Below are 7,037 nucleotides of genomic sequence, written 5' to 3' on the forward strand. Positions count from 1 at the left end.
ATGCGTGGCGGCTCGAGTCCTCTCGTCCTCTGGCTTGAGATGGCTGCCACCTATGGGTCAGATGATTATCTGGCAGCATTAAGCAATTGGTAATTAAATATTTTAAAAAAATTCCCTAAACCGTGTACAATTTTGGAAAAAAAATTTCACGAAAATTAATTGTCACGCACAGCGAGTCTGTGTGCAAAATGTCAGCTCGATTGGATCACGGGAAGCGGGTTAAAAAACGACCGAAAGATTTGCACGGTCCTAAGCAAGCAAGCGAACTTAATATAAAGGATTTAAAAAAGCACGCTCTGATAGTAGATGATGATGATGCATTGACCTTGAAACTGATTGGTCCACACCAGAGACAGCTTTCTTTTGAGCCTCGTCTCAAACGGTGCTAGACCAGAGGCCGTGACACAACGCGTCGTGACGCGATGCCTCCGATAGACAAATACGGAGAAGGAGACATCGTCACAGCGATGACGACGATGATGACGACAATGATGATGATGACGATGATGATGACGATGACGATGATGACGATGACGATGATGACGATGATAATGATGACGATGATGATGATGACGATGATGATGATGACGACGTTGATGATGACGATGATGATGATGACGATGATGATGATGATGACGATGATAACGATGATGATGATGACGATGATGATGACGATGATGATGATGACGATGATGATGATGACCATGATGATGACCATGATGATGACGATGATGATGATGACGATGATGACGATGATGACGACGATGATGATGACGACGATTATGATGATGACGATGATGATGATGATGACGGTGACGACGATGATGATGATGATGACGACGATGATGATGATGATGACGAAGATTCACTACTCCGCTACTGCTCCTGCTGACGCTGTTGTCTGTGGCTTAACCACCACGTGGATGTGATGACGTCGCTGTTGATCTACACCAGCCATACGAGAGAAGAAGCACATTGCCCATAGACTAACACTGCCCATAGACTAACACTGCCCATAGACTAACTGCCCATAGACTCAACACTGCCCATAGACTAACACTGCCCATAGACTAACACTGCCCATAGACTCAACACTGCCCATAGACTAACACTGCCCATAGACTCAACACTGCCCATAGACTAACACTGGCCATAGACTCAACACTGCCCATAGACTAACACTGCCCATAGATTAACACTGCCCATAGACTAACACTGCCCATAGACTAACATTGCCCATAGACTAACACTGCCCATAGACTCAACACTGCCCATAGACTAACACTGCCCATAAGCTCAACACTGCCCATAGACTAACACTGGCCATAGACTCAACACTGCCCATAGACTAACACTGCCCATAGACTAACACTGCCCATAGACTAACACTGCCCATAGACTAACACTGCCCATAGACTAACATTGCCCATAGACTAACACTGCCCATAGACTAACACTGCCCATAGACTAACACTGCCCATAGACTAACATTGCCCATAGACTAAGACTGCCCATAGACTAACACTGCCCATAGACTAACACTGCCCATAGACTAACACTGCCCATAGATTAACACTGCCCATAGACTAACACTGCCCATAGACTAACATTGCCCATAGACTAACACTGCCCATAGACTCAACACTGCCCATAGACTAACACTGCCCATAGACTAACATTACCCATAGACTAACACTGCCCATAGACTAACATTGCCCATAGACTAGCACTGCCCATAGACTAACACTGCCCATAGACTAACATTGCCCATAGACTCAACACTGCCCATAGACTCAACACTGCCCATAGACTCAACACTGCCCACAGACTCAACACTGCGCATAGACTAACACTGCCCATAGACTAACACTGCCCATAGACTAACACTGCCCATAGACTAACATTGCCCATAGACTAACACTGCCCATAGACTAACATTGCCCATAGACTCAACACTGCCCATAGACTAACATTGCCCATAGACTAACACTGCCCATAGACTAACATTGCCCATAGACTCAACACTGCCCATAGACTAACACTGCCCATAGACTAACATTGCCCATAGACTAACACTGCCCATAGACTAACATTGCCCATAGACTCAACATTGCCCATAGACTCAACACTGCCCATAGACTAACACTGCCCATAGACTAACATTGCCCATAGACTAACACTGCCCATAGACTAACACTGCCCATAGACTAACACTGCCCATAGACTAACACTGCCCATAGACTCAACACTGCCCATAGACTAACATTGCCCATAGACTAACACTGCCCATAGACTAACACTGCCCATAGACTAACACTGCCCATAGACTAACATTGCCCATAGACTAACACTGCCCATAGACTAACACTGCCCATAGACTCAACACTGCCCATAGACTAACACTGCCCATAGACTCAACACTGCCCATAGACTCAACACTGCCCATAGACTCAACACTGCCCATAGACTAACACTGCCCATAGACTCAACACTGCCCATAGACTCAACACTGCCCATAGACTAACACTGCCCATAGACTCAACACTGCCCATAGACTAACACTGCCCATAGACTCAACACTGCCCATAGACTCAACACTGCCCATAGACTCAACACTGCCCATAGACTAACACTGCCCATAGACTCAACACTGCCCATAGACTCAACACTGCCCATATACTAACACTGCCCATAGACTCAACACTGCCCATAGACTAACATTGCCCATAGACTAACACTGCCCATAGACTCAACACTGCCCATAGACTCAACACTGCCCATAGACTAACACTGCCCATAGACTAACACTGCCCATAGACTCAACACTACCCATAGACTCAACACTACCCATAGAATAACACTGCCCATAGACTCAACACTGCCCATAGACTAACACTGCCCATAGACTCAACACTGCCCATAGACTCAACACTGCACCATAGACTTAACACTGCCCATAGACTCAACACTGCCCATAGACTCAACACTGCCCATAGACTCAACACTGCCCATAGACTCAACACAACACATAGACTAACACTGCCCATAGACTCAACACTGCCCATAGACTCAACACTACCCATAGACTCAACACTGCCCATAGACTCAACACTGCCTATAGACTCAACACTGCCCATAGACTAACACTGCCCATAAACTCAACACTGCCCATAGACTCAACACTACCCATAGACTCAACACTGCCCATAGACTCAACACTGCCCATAGACTAACACTGCCCATAGACTAACACTGCTCATAGACTCAACACTACCCATAGACTCAACACTGCCCATAGACTCAACACTGCCCATAGACTAACACTGCCCATAGACTCAACACTACCCATAGACTCAACACTGCCCATAGACTAACACAAGTTGGAGCATCTTCGCCGGTTAGAAACATTTTGGCTGGCCTGCCTACGATCCATCCCGGGTTTAACCAGGCTGGATTTGTGTGAGGAACTCACAAATCCTTGAAATATCTGGACAATGTCCCATCGGTGAGCTCCTCCGGCAGGTTGAGTCATGTAGCCCGCATGCCCAGCCACCGCATGCCTGAACAGCTTCTGTTTGGCCGCAAAGAGGGGGCTAAACGGGCGCGGCACGGACGAGAGAAGAGATGGAGTTGACGCGATTACGGAAAAATGTAGAGCTGAGTGGACTTGCCGATGACTGTACCAGCGGTCTCAAGATCGGCCTCTGTGGAGGAGGAGGCTCGTGAAGGACGCTGCTGCTGGGCAGTTGGAGGCAGTCGCCCTCCAACAACAACAACGGAGGGCGGAGGAGCGACGCTCACAACAACGAGCGGAGCGCCGGGCGGCTAAAACACAGCAAGTTGGCACAGTCATCTCAGTCGGCCGACCCGTGGCACCTGCTGGGTCTGTCCCGAGACCTCCTGCACCTAGCCTGGCACAGTAGTGGGTACAGCTGGTGGTGGTGCATCTGCCGTTCATCTCAGTCAGACGACCCATGGCAACTGCTGGGTCTGCCCCGTGACCTCCTGCACCTAGCCTGGCACAGTAGGGGGGTACAGCTGGTGGTGCATCTGCCGGTCATCTCAGTCAGTCGACCCATGGCACCTGCTGGGTCTGTCCCGTGACCTCCTGTCAGCCAGCGAACCTTCGACACTTCACTTGGCAGCCTCAACGTGCACCTAGCCTGGCACAGGCCCCCGTGGTGATGTTGTTGTTGTTGTCAGACAAACGTCCACACAATGACATTCATTGCCGTACCCAGAGGTTTTATTTTCTCATCATCACGGATCGTTCATTTACAGCGACGCGCGAGACTTCACCGCCGGTCGCGATCATTCACGTGCCATGAAGGAAGGGCCGTTGCCCGAAACGTCGCCTATCATACATTCATTCCTTGTACAGCGACACACAAAGACAAAGATCCCTCCCCCCGCCTCCCACATAGCCTCAATAAACCGTAGGGCCAAGTGCTGCTAGCGAGCTCCGCTAACGAAAGCCGGGACAGCATGCCCCGGCCTCCATTGTCTCTCCCCCGAGTGGCACCGCACCACGTTGACCAATCATCAGGCAAGTGCGGTGCGTTGCGCATAGATTACGGGGCTCCGTGAAATCTGTGACCTACAGTGATGGTGGTTGCTGGCAGTAAACATCGAACGTTGGTTCAACCACGTGGCCAACGTTAGGTGAACGTTGGTCCAATCACGTGGCAACGTTGGTCCCATCCACATGGCAACGTTGGTCCAATCACATGGCAATGTTGGGTGAACGTTGGTCCAATCACATGGCAACGTTGGTCCAATCACATGGCAACGTTGGTCCAATCACATGACAACGTTGGGTGAACGTTGGTCCATCCACATGGCAATGTTGGTCCAATCACATGGCAAACGTTGGTCCAATCACATGGCAACGTTGGGTGAACGTTGGTCCAATCACATGGCAACGTTGGTCCAATCACATGGCAACGTTGGGTGAACGTTGGTCCATCCACATGACAACGTTGGTCCAATCACATGGCAACGTTGGGTGAACGTTGGTCCATCCACATGGCAATGTTGGTCCAATCACATGGCAAACGTTGGTCCAATCACATGGCAACGTTGGGTGAACGTTGGTCCAATCACATGGCAACGTTGGTCCAATCACATGGCAACGTTGGGTGAACGTTGGTCCAATCACATGGCAAAGTTGGTCCAATCACATGGCAACGTTGGGTGAACGTTGGTCCAATCACATGGCAACGTTGGTCCAATCACATGGCAACGTTGGGTGAACGTTGGTCCATCCACATGACAACGTTGGTCCAATCACATGGCAACGTTGGGTGAACGTTGGTCCAATCACATGGCAACGTTGGTCCAATCACATGGCAACGTTGGTGAACGTTGGTCCAATCACATGGCAAAGTTGGTCCAACCACATGGCAACGTTGGGTGAACGTTGGTCCAATCACATAGCAACGTTGGTCCAATCACATAGCAACGTTGGTCCAATCACATGGGAAAGTTGGTCCCAATCACATGGCAACGTTGGGTGAACGTTGGTCCAATCACATGGCAAAGTTGGTCCAACCACATGGCAACGTTGGTCCAACTTTGCCATGTGATCCTCCCACCTCGCCTGGGTTCCATCACGAACCCCCCTCCCCGACTCCTTATAAAAGCCACGAAGCTAATCGCTAAGTGGGGGCTGTCACCCTGGTAAGATTACAAAAATATACAAAATATATCTCGAGTCGATTCATTCTAGATTTGAAGTTTTCGTGACTGCAAGGATACATACTCTTTGGTTCTTTATTTTTACTAGTACACTACACTATACACTACACTATACACTACACTATACACTACACTATACACTACACTATACACTACACTATACACTACACACTACACTACACTATACACTACACTATACACTACTACACTATACACTACACTATACACTACACTACACTATACACTACACTATACACTACACACTACACTACACACTACACTATACACTGCACTATACACTACACTATACACTACAATACGCACTTCACTACACACTACACTACACACTACACTATACACTAGTGCTGTACTAGTATACTACACTATACACTACACTATACACTACACTATACACTAGTGCTGTACTAGTATACTACACTATACACTACACTATACACTACACTATACACTACACTATACACCAGCGGTCCACAACCTTCTTGGCACCAGGGTTTCGTGGAAGACAATTTTTTTGCACGGACCGGGGGGTGGGTGGGTGTGGGAGTTCATCATTGGGGTCTTTCCCCCCCTTTTCAACGAAGCTCTCTGGCGACGTTTATCTTCTACTCGTTGTGGGCCAGGGCTTAGAGCTCGTGGGCTCACCAGAACCCCGACCCGATTCAAGTTTCGCAGTGCGGGAAAGAGACGTGGACGGAAGTGTTCAATAAAATAATGGGGGGGTGGGGGGATGGCCATGTCACTCTGGATGAACCCGGAGGGCTGATGGCTGGAGGTGGGGCTGGGGGACCCCGTGACCGGTTCCAGAGGAACTCTGGAACGTTCTAGAAAGGAGGCGGGGCTTAGGGGCGGGGGGAGACCCCGGGTCTGGGGATAAAAGCCGGACCCCTGAACGGGTCTGGCAGGTAATTGTTTTTTTTTACCCTTCTATCTGGCAACAAAACTGACACCTTTTTTTACAAGGAGTCATGTTTGCATAGACCACAATACCTGCAGCCATAATGCAAACAAAAAACACAACTTTGATAATATATGCACTGTCCTTGAAGTTGATTGGTTCACACCCGAGACCGCTCGTATTTTCGTACCGTCCGGCGTTGCCACGTTCTGACCCCCCCCCCCCCTTTCCCCTGTGAACACAGAAGAGCTCCTTAGATCATCAGATTCCTCCCCGCCCCCTCCTCCCCCCCCCTCCTCCTCCCTCCCTTCTCCTCCCTCCCCCTCCTCCCTCCTCCCTCCCCTTCCTCCCTCCCCCTCCTCCCTCCTCCCTCCCTTCCTCCCTCCCCCTCCTCCTCCTCCTCCTCCTCCCTCCTCCTCCTCCT

The sequence above is a fragment of the Lampetra planeri genome, unplaced genomic scaffold (genome assembly GCF_965212315.1).
Source record: "Lampetra planeri unplaced genomic scaffold, kcLamPlan1.2.h2 scaffold_356, whole genome shotgun sequence".
In the NCBI taxonomy this organism is placed as follows: domain Eukaryota; kingdom Metazoa; phylum Chordata; class Hyperoartia; order Petromyzontiformes; family Petromyzontidae; genus Lampetra; species Lampetra planeri.